The sequence below is a fragment of the Betta splendens genome, chromosome 24, assembly GCF_900634795.4.
Source record: "Betta splendens chromosome 24, fBetSpl5.4, whole genome shotgun sequence".
In the NCBI taxonomy this organism is placed as follows: domain Eukaryota; kingdom Metazoa; phylum Chordata; class Actinopteri; order Anabantiformes; family Osphronemidae; genus Betta; species Betta splendens.
Window position 1 is genome coordinate 10134255 of NC_040901.2, and position 15452 is coordinate 10149706.

The following is a 15452-nucleotide window of genomic DNA, read 5'->3' on the forward strand; positions in this document are numbered from 1 at the left end:
AGCCTTGGGTACAAACGCTGCCGATCGATGGACATGTTTAATGCTGATCACCCGCTATATCCGCCGATTCATTGATCCGCGGCCCCGGAGCTGCAGCGGCCGCAGTCCGAAGGGACACGCGCGGCTCCGGCCCGTTTGATGACAGCGGGAGGATCCCTTGTATTTATTGATCCTCCGGGCGGCTGGAGGACAAGGTGACCGGGGCGTCTGTCCACAGAGGCGGAGCGACGCGAGGGAGCGGAGGTCACGTTCGGGGGCGGAGCCAACATCGATAGGCTGCTTTTGATCGTGCTGGATTGAAGATCGGGGAGGTCACAGGCCGGCGCTCCGACCCACAGTTGAAAGACGGTGGGGGATTTCCTCACCCTCCACCCGGTTGTGAGATGTGATGGTCCAACGTGAGCTGATCATCGTCCAAAGGGAGAAAGTGACACATCAGCTGTGCAGTCGGAACCAGAGCGAGGCTCTGAGTGCAGCTGAATGCGAAGCACGCTGCTGACACAGCCGGAGAAGTATTCCTGCTATGCTTTATTCTGCTTCCGCACCGCTACATCCTCACTTTGACATTTGGCTGTTATAAGAGGAAAGCCTTCAATCCCACACATATCCACAGCGAATTCCGACCGCCGGGTCCCAACTCCACTCCCACACTCCTGCGTACAGTGCGACGGACAATGCTCGGATTCAGGCCCATTCACGCTTCCTATCGCCCGCATCTGCAATGCTAATGACTGAGTGACTGAGGTTGTGTTTCCTCTGAGCATCTCTGTCCCTCCATTTCTTCCCTGTGACTCTCGCTCGCTCGCCCGCTCCCTCTCTCTCTCCTCCCCTCCGTCCTCGGCTGTGCAGTTGTGTGGGCGGCACATCTGAAGCCGCATCAAAGCTCCAGACGTCAAAAGGGCCCGTGTGGCTCAGCTGTGCGCAGAATGTGGCACAGTCCTGCTACTAAATGTCATTTGGGAGATTGTTTACAACATTTCTTTGCGGTCGCTCCGTCAGATGTCCGTTGTGGAGTGAGAGGCGGTGCAGTTTGCGCTGATTGGACTCCAGCCGTAGCGCAGTTTCTTTCTCCTTTTTCAGCAGCACGGTTCAGTCAGAGCTCCTTGTAAAGTCATAACTCTACTCCCACAGTAGGCTCATAGGAGCTCCGCGGGATTTATTCCACCTGAGAAATGTTCTCAATCAACCCTCCCCCTCTCCCCCGCTTTCTTTATTCCTACATCCCTCTCCATCTCTGTCTCCAACTGTGCTCCATCCTCCGCCTTTATGCGTTTCTCAGATTTACACTCACTGGGAGCACACAGGGGGCTTTCTTGAGGCCCCGAGACTTTGTTGTATCAGTGTCAGTTTTGACTTTCCTCCCTCAACCCGCCGGCGGCCCGGCGGCGAGGAGGAGCGCTGGCAGCGCCGGGCTGTGCCGGAGGTGACTTCCTGTTCAACAGCTGGGCCCTTGTTCCAGCCCAGCCCCGGACTACGCTGCGATAATCTCCCGTGAGTCTTTCCACATGGGCAGAGAAGCCGCCGCGTCGCACTACTGTTTTTACTTCCTTCCAACAAAGAAGAAAAGGCGATTGTGCCTCTCGGCCCCTTCTCGGGGTCCCGATGTGTTTGCGTAGCATCTGTGTGTGTGTGTGTGTGTGGGAGCTGTGAATCATTTCGCTACCAGGATGAATGCATGAATCAGCCTTTTCAGGCGGCATGTGAAGTGCTGGCTGGCTGAGGTGTACGGACCGGGAGCGTTCAGCTGTCACCGGCTGACCTCACCACAGACACACTCTGTGCTCCGGAGCCAAGGAAACGTCTGTCGACCCCCCCACCCCCCCCCAACCCGCCCGCCCCCCGCCTCTGGAGAACACTCACACCTCAGTTGGTTATCCTTAGATAATCTACACTGAGTGGTGTGTGCGTGTTGGAGGGCCGACTTCCATCTTCCTTTAAACCCCCCCCCCTTGACGTGACCTCTGCTCATCGACGGCCTCCAGGCGCAGGAACTGACCTGCACAGGGGTCGGCCAAGGTCGCCCCAGGCTGCCTGGACCCTCGTGTGCACTCATAGGACTTTGATGACTTATTAGGGAATGCGGCGGTGGGTGTCCCGGGCTTTACTGAACGCCGGGAAGGTGAACGGAGCAACCTGTTATTAGAAGGATCACACAGGAAGAGAGAGGAGGAAAAATCCAAAGCAAAAGCATATTCATATCCTGCTTTTGTTGGACGGCTACTCACCAGCCACGCTTCGCTCGAAATCTATTTCTAATCCAGAGATTATTGTGTTTAATAAATACAAGCCTTCCTGTCCCCTTGTCGAGGAGACACGCACAACTAGAGGATTGTGCCACTGGTCGCACACAGCGCTATTCTGGACCCCGTCTGCAGCTGAAAGGCGGATGACACACATGCAGCTGTGATTGGACGAGACAGCTGCTCCCAGGATGTACAGAGGCCTTTGATTGGCCTTGGCAGCTGCCCATGTCCAGCTTAGTTTTAGTGCTTGCTAAGTGTGTATGCATTATCAGTGAGGTCACCACTTTACCATACCGCACTAAGGCTTTTGAGCTGATGTTTATCCTGCTAATCAAGTTAAGGCTCTGACCGCCGCGGCCGTCATTGAAAGGAGAGTTGATCTAAAAGCCGCGTTGTGTGTTTGCGTTCGGCGCCCGTTCGGACCATTATTGAGTTTGAACCCGTAAGAGCGCGGAGATCGCGTATGTTGATGCACTTTAGCTCCTCGACCCGCCAGGAATAGCCAGACGCCTCTACCTTCTCCGTTAGGTCTGAATTCCTGGAAATTTGTTTCCGCCAATCAATGCGGAACCTCCCACAGATAAAAGGCTGTATCCAGTGAGCAGCTCAGAGCCGAACGGACCCCCAGGAATGCCGCGCACACACACACACACACACACACACACACACACACACACACACACACACACACACACACACACACACACACACACACTCATAACGCGCTGCGAATCTGAGCAGCAGCAGCAGAAAGTCGACCGGCGCCCATCTTCCCTCCCCTCTGCGGTTTGGTTTCGCGTCCACCGACAGCTGAAGCCGTTACATAATCGGGCTCTCGCTGCCGACCAGTGCGACCAGCGCGGCGGGAGATGTGCCACCGCGGGCCTGGCCGCAGATGGTGGCCCTGCCCGCCAGCACCTGTGAGTCATTTGGGCTAAAATTGTTTATTTGGCTTGTCTTAAGTGCTACCAGTATTTCCTCTGTGCATTTGTGTCTCTTCTGAAAAAAGAAAATAAAGAAAAAGAAGAAAAGTCGCACACCCCTGCCCCCAGAACGACACATCCCTCTGGGCAACACACAGCCTGGACAAAATAAGGCCAAATTAGCCCCAAAGACTCCCCCGCCTCCCCCGCCTCCCCCGCCGCTGTGCCTCCCTCCTGGGGCCGTCCACTTCCAGAAATGCACACCCACTTAACACAACGAACAGAGCAACTCAAACAAGGCCCCTGGACGCACACACGGCGCTGTTGTTTGTCGCTATTTGTCGTTTTCCGCCCTGCCGTCGTCTGCCGTCGCCTGCGCAGACGCGGGGGTCGAGTTTAAGCACCCGTGGCCGCCATCGAAAGCCAGCTCAGCTGCACAGTCGAGCCTGGGGGTAAACATTTATGGCTGAGAGCTCCGGCTCCAAGTTGATAGGATCATACACGCACCACTGGCCCGGTGATAGAAGGGTTTCCCAGCTCTTCCCTCCTTCAGAACAGAAATATAATCAAAATAGTTCTTAGAAACAAGAATCCATTTCATTAGCGAGCAGCTCTCCGATCCTCCATCCTGGTGGAGCTCGCAGGTGCTAATGAGGTCCACTCGATTTGCTAATGAGATAACCGTCGGGCTAATGAGGCCCTGAAAGAAGGTCATGATGTAATGGAATACGCAGCTTAAACCAATACAGCAATACAAGACATGAGCTCTACTGGGGAATTAAAGATCTTAAAATGAATATGCAACAAAGTGCTCTATTATTACACCTCCCTGGTGGGGATGTGTCTTAATAGGGGATTTGATCCTAATAGTCAAGAGGTGTGAGAATAACCTTTTTATGGTTTTTCATAATTCCTCATGGACAGCTGGTTGCCAACATCTCCAATGCTGCGATTCATTGGGAAAATTACGAGATTCTCTCTGTGCTGTGTTAGGAAACATAAACCGGCTGTTTCAGTCATGATCCCCTGTGTCTTTCCCTGCACTGCTTTCCCATTAAAGCAGCGCTGATTACTGGGATCGCCACTAGGAACAGGGCATGGGAGATGGGGAGCAGCGATGTAGGGCTGAATTAGAATCTGTGTCAGCTGCTTTATTACTTAATAAGAAAATAAATATATATATATAAATAACGAGAGGCTGAAGTTAGTCCATCGTGGTCTGTGGAATCTGTCCCAGAGCCTGGACTGTTTAGGTGAACGGCCAAGCCTCATGCTTTATGTCATGTGACCTCAAAGCAGACGCCGGTGGAGCTGTTCAAAGCCGACCCACAGCGAGAGTAAAAACGTCTGACTCACCAGCGGCAAATGGCAGGAAGCAAAGCATCCTCGGCGCGCGTGTGTTTTCAGAGCCTGAAATAGATCGGGCAGCGCATCCGCGCATTCTGTCTGCGTGTTTTTAATCTTCCTGTGCATTTGTCCATCACGCGGCGGCGCAGTGCTTCCTCTCTGCGTCGCCACGGTGATGACAGGAAACCGAGCAGAGACCCTCTTGATTGTTACTGAGGTGTCCAGGCTGGGACCCCCCCCCCCCCCCCCCCCCATCGCCCCCCGCGTAACATCCGCCGCGCTTTTTTCCCTTTCAATAAAACAAACACGCGCATCAGCGCTGTATCACACGCAGCCAAACAATGGGGGAGAAATGTGCTTCAGCTGGTGATTTTGAGGGACTGGAGGAGATAAAACAGCGCCGATATAAATACCCGCTTGCAAACACATATGGGCGCGGACTCAGCGGGCCTGTAAAGCGGGTGGAAGCGAGCAGAGGTGATAGCACAGAGGCAGGAAGGCAGAGCTGCTGGACGTGTAATGGAAACATCCTGAGCGTGAGCAGAAATAATCCAAGAGCATCCACAGCTTGTTATTTCCTGCTCCGGCATCAGGTCTGACGCCAGCCACACCTGACTGACCGTGACGTGTCAGGTTTACATGCAGGTATATTTGATTTTTATTGCAAACTTGAAAAAAAAAAGCGGAGGAAATCCCCAAAAAGGACATCTGGCCTCCGAGACGGGTGATCCCTCATTAATCATAGGGTGTCGCTAATAGGAAGAGGTTAAGTCGTCCAGCGGTCCAGACAGCGTAGGATGTGCAGGCTGCTGACCAGACAGGAGCCACCTGGTGAAGGGCCGAGGCCTGGGCCGTAACCCTGGAAGGAAGCGAGGCTCCTGAGGACCACGCGGGGCCGCAGAGGGCAGGAAGCGCGAGGGATTCTCCCGCTATCCATTACCGCTTGGAGTTACATGAAACCTCCCGTCCAGTGAGTTTCAGTGACTCTGCTCTGCCTCGGCATGCAGCGTCGCCCGTGCCAAAGGTATAAACGGGTGCATATTTTTTGCCACATAATTTGCCATCAAGCGCCCCTCCTCCTCGTTTCCATGACGACAGCCTCTGTTTGAGGCACATCATAAAATGTGAATTACTGTGGGAGCAGCCCGCCAGGTCTTAGCCTCTGTATAACTAGCTTAGTGCGTCTTAAATGAAAGTCTCCGCGGCCCACGGCTTGTTTTCTCAGGGAATCAGCTGGGGAGAGGCTCTGGGTGTTGCTGGCTCAGGCGCTGCGTGCAGAAGCTTGCGCGAAAATGCCACTAATTACGGACAAAAGGGCTGTTTGGTTTCGATTCAAGCGCCTCTCCTCGTGGGAGAGTCGCGCGGAGGAACGCGGGCCTCCGCTCGGCCGTGGATTTTGCGGCGCGTTCCCATGTTTTCCGCAGAACGTTGGATTCTCCCGGGGGGTTGGGGAGCGTCACCCCTGCGCCTTTGAGCTCTTTCACGGGGGTCAGCGGAGGTGAGGGCGTAGCCGCGGGCGAGCACACACAATTCCACTTCATCCGCCGATTTCCAAGGTCACAGCAAGGTTATTTAGCGCTAGCTAAGCCCAGGGTCGCGACGAAGACGAGCCGAGTGGGTCCGCGGCGCCCGATTCCGAGCCCGCGGTCCGGGCTCTTCTCGAACCCGCCCCGGCGGCACCCCGCGGCCCTCTGACCCCGTGAACTGTGCGCGTACGGAGCCGGAGCGTAACTAAACGGGCGACTCCAGCGGCTCGCCGTCATCCGTGCAGAATGCGTGTCAGGGGATTGGGTAACGCTGCCAAGGGAAGGGAAGGCCGGCAGCGCACACTGCACACATTGTTGAAACAGAAGACATCTCACTTACGCCAGACAAGTGTGTAGTGTGTGCGGACGGGCCTGAGCATCTGCAGATTTGAATGCGTGTGTGTGTGTCTGTCGGCGCTTGTGCGTCGGACCGGCGGGAGCGTGTAAATGCGCGTGTGTTCGGATGTGCTTGTGAACTTCTGTGGAGACGTGTATGCGCCGCTTTGTGTGTGTCAACATGTGGCTGCGCCTCTGGTCAAAGCCGCCCGCCCCCTCCCCAGAACCTAAACATATTTAGCTGAAGCAAATGACCCCTCATTACTCAATGTGCCACAATCAAAGGTGAAAGGTCACCGAGCGCGTGCACGAGTCTTTGTCTCTGCATTTACGTGTGTGTGTGTGTGAGCTTTGTTTTCCCTCCTCTCACAGTGTTTGTGTTTACCTGTGAGCTTTATCTGATCCGGCCACACAGGAGTCAAAGTCACAACACGCTAAGTGGAGCCCACTCGCCGTCGGTGCGGCCGAGGGACGAACAGCAGATGATCAGCTCGCGTCTTCTACTAGCCGCCTACCAGGACGCTGACCAAGCTGCAGGTGATGGATGTGGTCCATGTATTGGCTCTCTCCCACTTTTGTTCCCAAAAATTCCAGTTTGCCATCAGTTAATATTGGATTCACTTCTCTTTTTGATCACAACGGGATGGACCAAACAATAGAAACCCCTTCCATAATAATCTTTCATTATTTTAAAGCACGACTGCTGCCGACTTCCTCTTAAATCCTCCCTCTTGTTAAGTAGGTGATGTGTGTATTCACCGTCATCACCACAACCACCCCTGCTCAGATCCGTTTCCTCTGTCCCTCACTGTGCTAAAAGACAACAATCATTCAGGCAGCACATACAGTAAGCCCCATTATGGATTTCCTGAGTCACATTCCAAGCAAACGACCCAGCCGAATGATGCCCGACGCGGTGCACGCATTCCCACCCCAACTCTGATCCCAGAGCATGCTCCTAAAGCACCCAGGGCCCTATCAGATGCCTTGGGGATCGCCGCCTGGCGACTCCTCGCGTCTCTCAACCAGCTGGCTCACATAATCAGGAGCTTTGAGGAGACGCCCGGGAACGCCGGCATTCCCTTGGATATCGTTCCCATTCTCACCAGTGTTGCTGTCAGCATGAGTAAAAGGGGCTCAGGTTTGGTAGCAGCTACAGTAATGGGATGGACAGATGTTTAGATGGGACCGGGGCCCTCTGAGGCCCCTGACAGAAAGCAATCAGCTTGATGTGGAGGAACAGAATTCAGTACAGTACAATCACAGCGCGAGGGGCAACATGAGCCGGGAGAGGGGGATTTAGATGTAGGCATGGATAAGGAGGGAAATCAGCAACAGGGAGGAGGAAAAGAGTTCAACGTCTCAAAAGGGATGGGTTTAAAACATAAACAAATTAAAAACTTGGACTAGGTGGAAGGATCCCGTCTTAAACTACTGAATGCAACAACTCCTGCATGAGGAGCGAAGCGATACTGTGCTCACGACAGGAGGGAGGTGGAGAGAGGAAGAGAGGGTGGCGAGGTGCAAAGTGAGTCATGTTGGCAGCAGAGAGGGGGGAAACAGCTGAGAGGTTTTTGAGGTGCGTCTTTGGCTCCGATCACACTTTTCTTTTGCCTGGAGTAAAGCGATACCTATGAAGAAAAGGCTCTCTCTCTCTCTCTCTCTCTCGACCTGTGTCTGTCTCTCGCTCGCCCCCCACACATTTATTCTCTATCCTGCTCATCATCACCCCTCCTCCTGTCGGCCTCTGCCAAGTTTTTTTTTTTTCTGTCCTGGGAGGTGATGTGAGTGTTTCCACATGTGGCAGACTCGTGCTACTAGTTTGGCTTGTAACACTGACTCAACACAAAGTCCTCTTCAAGAAGCAGAAGAGCAAACAGGCGAAAGGGCACAATTACCTCATAGTGCTTTTCTTCACTTGAAGGCTTAGAAAAAAAAAGCACAGAAAAAAGGAAGGAAATAATGAATGGTTAATAAATATAATAAGCTGTGTGTGTTTCAGTAGCATCATTTCAATAAACAGACACTTGGTATTTATCTCTCTATCATATATCTTTCAGAAACTTCTGTGACTTTTTGTTTTTTGAGGCTGCAGGGCAGGTCACTGTGACAATAACTGGGATGGATCAATACAAAATCCCACCCGTGGTGCAGGAGATCATTAGAGTGAGTGTGAGTGATGTGAACATTAATCCGGTGTGTGTGCGCCGCTGGCAGCTGCAGTCGGCCGAGTTCTCCGTCGGAGAGAGAGAGAGAAGACGGAGGAGCAGTTCCCCGCTCTCAGCTCCGTTTGCTGCTGCACAGCTTCTGTCCGTTCTTTGTTGTCCTTTATGAGAATTCACTACAAGACTGCACGACTTTTCCATTTACATTTTTGGAGTTTCATTTTTGAAACATACATTTGTTTACGGCATCATTCATCAGAATGGGACCAATTGGCCTCCTGGCCTTGTACGACATCATACACTACAGCCTGCTGGGTCATGATTCTCTAGCAGCCTGGTTACCAGTAAAACCACACTGACAGGGCTACTGGGACGGACTGGCGCTGGCGTCCGTCACCGCGCTTGTGTGCATCTGCTGGGAGCCTCACAGCTGTCAGGGCCGGGACACCGGGGGCTGAGGACTGAAGGTTGCTGACTGTGATGGAAGCTGATCGCGATGGAAACGGGGCAACAGTGGGAGTAAGAGGGGGGCGATCACACACACACACACACACACACACACACACACACACACACACACACACACACACACACACACACACACACGCGCGCGCGCTTTCTGTCGTCCGTTAGTGCCTGGCACCGTCACAGTGGGGGGGCCATGGCCTCTGCATAGCCTGAGAATGCTAAATGCTAATCCTGCAGGAATGCTCCAGGAATGTGAAAGTTGAGTCAGGGATCGAACAAGAGAGGGGTGGAGAAGAAGTAGAGGGGAAAGGGGGGGGGGGACAGAAAGGCAAAAAAGGGGAGACTTAGAGAATAGGGTGGCATTCAGGAATAAATGAAAGGAAAGGGAGAGAAAGAGAAAAGGGGGAGGAGATGGGGGAGTTCAGATAAAGTAAAAGAGAGGTGGACACGAGGTTGAAAGAGAAAAAAAAGAAAAGAGTTGGTAAAAAAGAAGAGAAAGTGAACAAAGAGTGAGAAAGGGATTGGGCTGGAGGACTGATTGCGGCTCGTCTGGCTGCAGATAAATGCTGGGATGCTTTCTTTTCTTCGCCGGCATTCGCGGCAGTTGTTACGGAAACAGGGCCAAAACCTGCAGGGCTGTTTTTAAGGAGCCGTCTCCTGTCCCGCAGGTACGCGGAGCTCATCCAGGCCGTTTACGGGAAGAGCACGCGAGCTTGTCTTGTCATGAAACAAGTGAAAAAAAAAACACTCGGAGGCTTTCGTAACAATGCTGGCGACGCGGCCGCCGTTGCAGCTTCGCTGCAGGATGAGCCTCTGCTTGTCGTTTCCTAGTTCCTGCTGCAAAGATGCTTTTTTTCCTTCATAAGTGTACTGTGACGTACACAAACTGTTCTCCCGTTGCGGTTTTGGCAGGCCTGGCTCTGGTTTAGTCGCGGCGGAGACGTGCTTGTGATGGTTACCTATAGCACATTTGGCCCAGGTCCACTTTTAGGAGTCACACACCACAAAGAAAGCAAATATTCAAATTTGAAACAGAAGTGGGAAAAGCACGGAGGAAAAAAGTATCTGACTAGATCAACAGGATGGGTTTATGGGACATCTTCATTTACCTGGAGGCCAGGTGTGTGTGTGTGTGTGTGTGTGTGTGTGTGTGTGTGTGTGTGTGTGTGTGTGTGTGTGTGTGTGTGTGTGTGTGTGTGTGTGTGTACACGAGTAGGAAAGAGGAGCTGTCTCAGCTGCAGATCTATGTGTTTGCTTTGTCTGGTCGCTCTTGTGCAACGGTAATTGCAAATACAGTTACGGTTACAGTTAAATTTGCTGACAAAACACAGCAGGCGGCTCTTGAGAAACGCAGCTGCACCGTCCGTTTTTGTGCAAGCGCGTGGGGTTTGTGTGTGTGCACGCGACTGTGTGTGTTCAGGAGAGAAAGAGGTTTTCTCACCTGCAGCAGCAACAAGAGCTGTTTGTCCTTTCTTTAATATAATTGTACATGGCTCAATCTGTGTGTGTGTGTGTGTGTGTGTGTGTGTGTGTGTGTGTGTGTGTGTGTGTGTGTGTGTGTGTGTGTGTGTGTGTGTGTGTGTGTGTGTGTGTGTGTGTGTGTGTCTCTGGCCACTAGTTTCCCCCGGAGACAAACTCCCTGACTCGTTCAAGGACGAGCATCAGACGTAAGAACAACACGCGGAGGGACGGACGACGAAATGTTTGAAGCCGGTGGAGAGTGAGTGGGAAAAGGAAGAGGGCAGATGGAAACTTGGTGAGGAGAGGTTTTAAGGGGGGGGAAACAATAGGACAGAGAGGAGCACAGAGAGTCATGCAGTCGGAGGAAGTCCCCTAATAAAAAGGTTTCCTGTCTCGCTGAGCATCTCTCGCCCCTGATGGCTTTTCACACAGGCCTGCTTGACACCAATTAAACCAGCTCTGCGAGCGCCCCCCCCCCCCCACCCCCCAACCCCCCCTTCCCTCAGGACACTGTGGACAGACACACACGCACATGACGGCTTCCTCTGCAGGACGGCCACCAGACAGGGCAGTGTCGCTCAGGCTTTATTCTGCAAGTTTAATGGGTTTGGTGCCGTAAAAAAACAAATTGTGTGTGTGTGTGTGTGTGTGTGTGTGTGTGTGTGTGTGTGTGTGTGTGTGTGTGTGTGTGTGTGTGCGTGTGTCTCTAACTGAACATTTGGCAGCTCTCGGAGCTATAAAAAGACACACGAGACCTCAGCTTCCCAGAAGCGCTCCCTGTTTGTGTGGCCCTTCTCTTCCAGCATGACGCGGCCCAGGATGCAGGGTTGTGATGGCAGATTACGGAACGGGCGGCAGGCGGACCGGAACCTGGGCCCGAAGCCCGGCGCAGCACGCCACACTCCGGGCTTCACGCAGCCTCGCTTCAAAGAGCCCCGAAACCTCTCCAGAGCCACTCAGACAAATTATAGTAATAAACAACAAGCCACCCGCCTAAGGGGGACGGGGGGGGGGCACACGGGCTGGGGTCCCGTTGCCCCGGTGACTGAACCCTGACCAGTTCTCCCAGCAGATGACTGTCTGTTTCCAGCCTGGTTTGTTTGTTGGTTGCTTTGTTTACTCCATGACATCTGAGGCGGCGGCGGCTCGGACTGAATGAACCTCCAACTGCATGTGCTTTAGTTCCTCCTTCGTGACGGGAGGAGATAAGCTGAGGAAAGCCTCAAGCATGTCCTAAATGCATTTGAATGTTTATTACCCACTCTCGTGTTCAGTGAGACCTGCACCAGGCCCAGAGCTGCAGCCACTCATCCGCTCGCGCCTGCTTGGACTTTACCTGCACTCGGCGGCCAGCTGTACTCAGAAGGTGTGGAATTTGTGGAGGCCATAACTCACAAGCCTCCGCGGCGGCTCGCACGGACCGGCTAGCAGGAATCCATGAAGGCGCGAGCAAAGAGCGGGCGATCAATCACTATTATTTTCTTTTATCTGGTTTAGCTAAGGGGGAGGCCAGATAAACACTCTCCGGTGCTGTTCCTCCGGGGTCAATCCCCTGTGTGAGAGCAAAGCCCCGCGGAGCCGCCAGACAGAGGACTCGGAGGCGAACGGACGGAAAGGTGCCGGACCCAAACGTAAATGTTTAAGTTCAGGAGCCGAGCACCTCCCAGCGCCGAGCTCCGGCAGATCAATCACGCTGATATCAGACAGTCATGGGAGGAATGTCAACAGCGCTCACCTCTAACCCCACGTGTGAAGGCGTTACAGTGGAGCCGTGACCCCCGGATTCTCCTCACGGCGACCTCCAGGCAGCCCCGCTCTAATGGAGATTTTATGGACGGTGTTTCACTTTATAGGGACTGCGGGCCTGACTGGGCTGCTCTGGGAGCCAGATGTGTTATATGGACGGAGGCGAGCTCCGAGGTGCTGTTCTCAGGTACCGCCACTGATGTGTCAATTAAAATAACTGGAGATTTAGGCTGCCAGAGGTTCAGGAAGCATCCTGCCCGTTGTTAAATAATGGCAAGCAGGAAAGAAAAAAATGTGTTTTCTGGTACGTTTCAAATAGAGAGCGAGAGAAAAACCTGTGATCACTGGCTATGTGATGATAATGGCGACAGCTGAGGTCACGACCGCGATAAAGGCAACAGCTGTGAGGACGCTGTGGATAAGGAGAAAGTGGGCAGAGCAGCATCACCCTTGTTTTACAACATCACCACTTTGCCTCTTATCAGATAAAGGCCGAGTGCCTCTACTTAACCTGGACGCTCGGATGCCGACGTCTGCAGTGGAACCAAAGGCCCGAAAGTGCGCCGCGATGCGGCAGCGCAAGGACTTAGTGCAGCGAGAGAGAGAGATAAAAGGACAAGAGAGGGAGGAGAGATCAAGTGTCGGGTCCACTGTGGTCCGTTTTGCCCAGAGACAGCTGCAGCCACAACTGACAAATCCAGAGGGGCCCCTTCGTCTATAGACACCGGGAAAGCACCGGGAATTATCCAGCGTCTCGGCCCTCGGCTCCTTGGGGAACCTCGCGCTCCCTCGCTCCGTCTTTCTTTCTTGTCTCTTTAGTTAGTGGAGCGCAGGAGGAGGGAAGGGTCACGGCCAGACTTCAGATACACCCACCCCCCCCACAACCGCCCATCGTCCTGAAACAGGGCAAGGTCCTGCAAAATCAGGCTGCATTAATCCGCATGCGTGCACGTTGCGATCGTTGAGGCGAACAGGAAGCGGCAGCGGGGGCACGCGTGAACAGCTGTGATGTATCGCCGTCCGCGGCGCGATAATATACCCATGTCATTAAGGCTGGACACCGCTGACATGTGTACGCGCCAAGGTGCGTTTTAAAGCGAGCCAGTCACAGTTCAAAGGAGGCCACAGCCCGGACGCCTGCTGCGCCCATAAAGGCAGCGAATGCACCGGCGGACGGACCGGCTGCAGGTATTAGAGCTATCGGGTAAATCCGAGGAGGGGGGGCAGTAGCTAGAAGGGAAGGAAAGGTACGGGAGGTTTGATGTTGGGGAGGGGGGTGCAGCAGGGGAGCGCATCGTAATGTATCTATTGAAGTCCAGGCCCGTGTGTTTGATACCGTACATCTGCACCCCATTTCCCTCCTTTCCCCCAGCTGTGCACGCTCACGTGTGCAGGAACAATAAGACCTGGACCCATAAATTCCCTCCCTCCCTCCCTCGCTCCCTCCGCATCCATCTCCCTTAGCGTCCGTGCAGCTCGCTTTTTATCTCCTTCCCGTCCGTTCCCAGCGAGCACCCACCCCCCCCCCCCCCCCCCCCCCCCCCCCCCCCCCCCCCTTGTTGCCGTTTTTCGGCCGCCCCCGCCGCGTCTTTCGCGTTCGGCTGCAGACACCCGCGCTGTAAAAACCTTGAATAAATTGATTTCCTCTCAGCGAGAGGGGGTCCGCTCCGGTTTCGCCCCTCGCTCTAAGTGCAACCCTCCGCGGCGCGAGAGAGTGGAAGTATCGCTTGGCCCCCGCCGGGTCTGCCGGGGTCTCGGTTCGGCTGTGAATGAAATATGGTAGCTGTCGCATTGGGAAATCCATTGAAGTTAATGAGGGCCGGTGTTCTCTGCGGAGCCGTATCTGCTGCTGGGTAGGCGCCAACACCCCCCCACCCAGACACTACTATGGGGACTGTGATGGGAACAAGTGGGTGGGGGCGGATGCCGATGAGGGAAACTGGACCTGGGGTATTGAGTGGTACTGGCCAGCAGTTGGCTGGGAGGAGATGCGAGGAGCGGCTCAGAGGTCGCGACCTCTAGGTACTCGGTAATGGTGGCTGGACGGCGCATCGAGTAATGGATACGGGGCTGTTATCAGGCCGATCAGCTGGCTAAGCTGTAGTAAAACCACGGAAACCAGCTTCTCCACGCACGCACGCACGCCGCGACAACATACGATATCGACGAATGAAATTCTCCCAGGATGTATGATGTTACAGGAGTCACGTTTAAAGGCGGGCAGGTTCCAGCGAAGGTCATTCAATGTCACTAATAAAACAGTTAAACGGTCTTATATTAGTGGCTGGTAATGAGCTGTGAAGCTGAACTTAGCAATTTGGTGGCGTGGGCTGTTGCAGGGTAATGGTGTGTAATTCAGAGATGGCAGCACAGATAAAAGAGTCAGCCCGGAGGGCTCGTCAGCTGCTCGGGCCGAGATGAGCGGGGACGGCCGATCCGCGGCGACAGGAGCCTCCGAGCTCCAGGAGCAGAACTTCGCAGAGGAGCGACAGACGCGGGCGGGTCAAAAGGTGAAAGGGTCCCGCGCCGACACCAGGACAAATGGCCGAGAGCCGGCTGAAACGGCCGGTCACAGCTCTTTAAGATCACGCCGGACAGACCCCGCGGGTCAGAGCAGGTTCTGGTTCTGGGGGTCCGCTGCTGTTTTCGTGTCACGTTGGGGTCAGAGATTTAGAAATCAGCCATTAGCCGTTCCAGATGGTTTACTGCTTTAGGACGTCTCAAAGCGTCTCACATGCGTATGCTGCATGGGTTTCACTGTGACCAGGGAAGTAAAGAAGTGGCTCGTGTTTAATGAATAACCATTTAAACCCAGCTTGACTTATAGCCCATAATAACAGAGCTCAGGGTGCATCTGTGTCTCTACCAATCAGCCGGAGAAAGAAGGTGAAGAAATGCTCACTTAACCTTTGTCATATCACAGAAGGACCCCCCCCTCAGAGAGCCTCAGCAGGGGGTCAGTGCTCCCGCTGAGGCGCCTGATCGTTTGTCACCAGCCGCTCCGTTTGGGGGAGCATCTTCTGCGCCGTCCATCTTCACCGCCGATCCTGAGTATGGTGCCATTTGTCAAAAGGTCGCGGTGGCTCCTCGCACCCGAGGCCGCCGTGTTCTGTGTACCGGACGCGGGGCGGCTCCATTTCGGGCCTCCGCCTCCTGAACGGCAGCGTTACCTCACAAGACGGCGCTTTTTGCCGACCTCGGCGACCCCGAGGGCCTGTGTGTGGAGCTGGCCTGGGT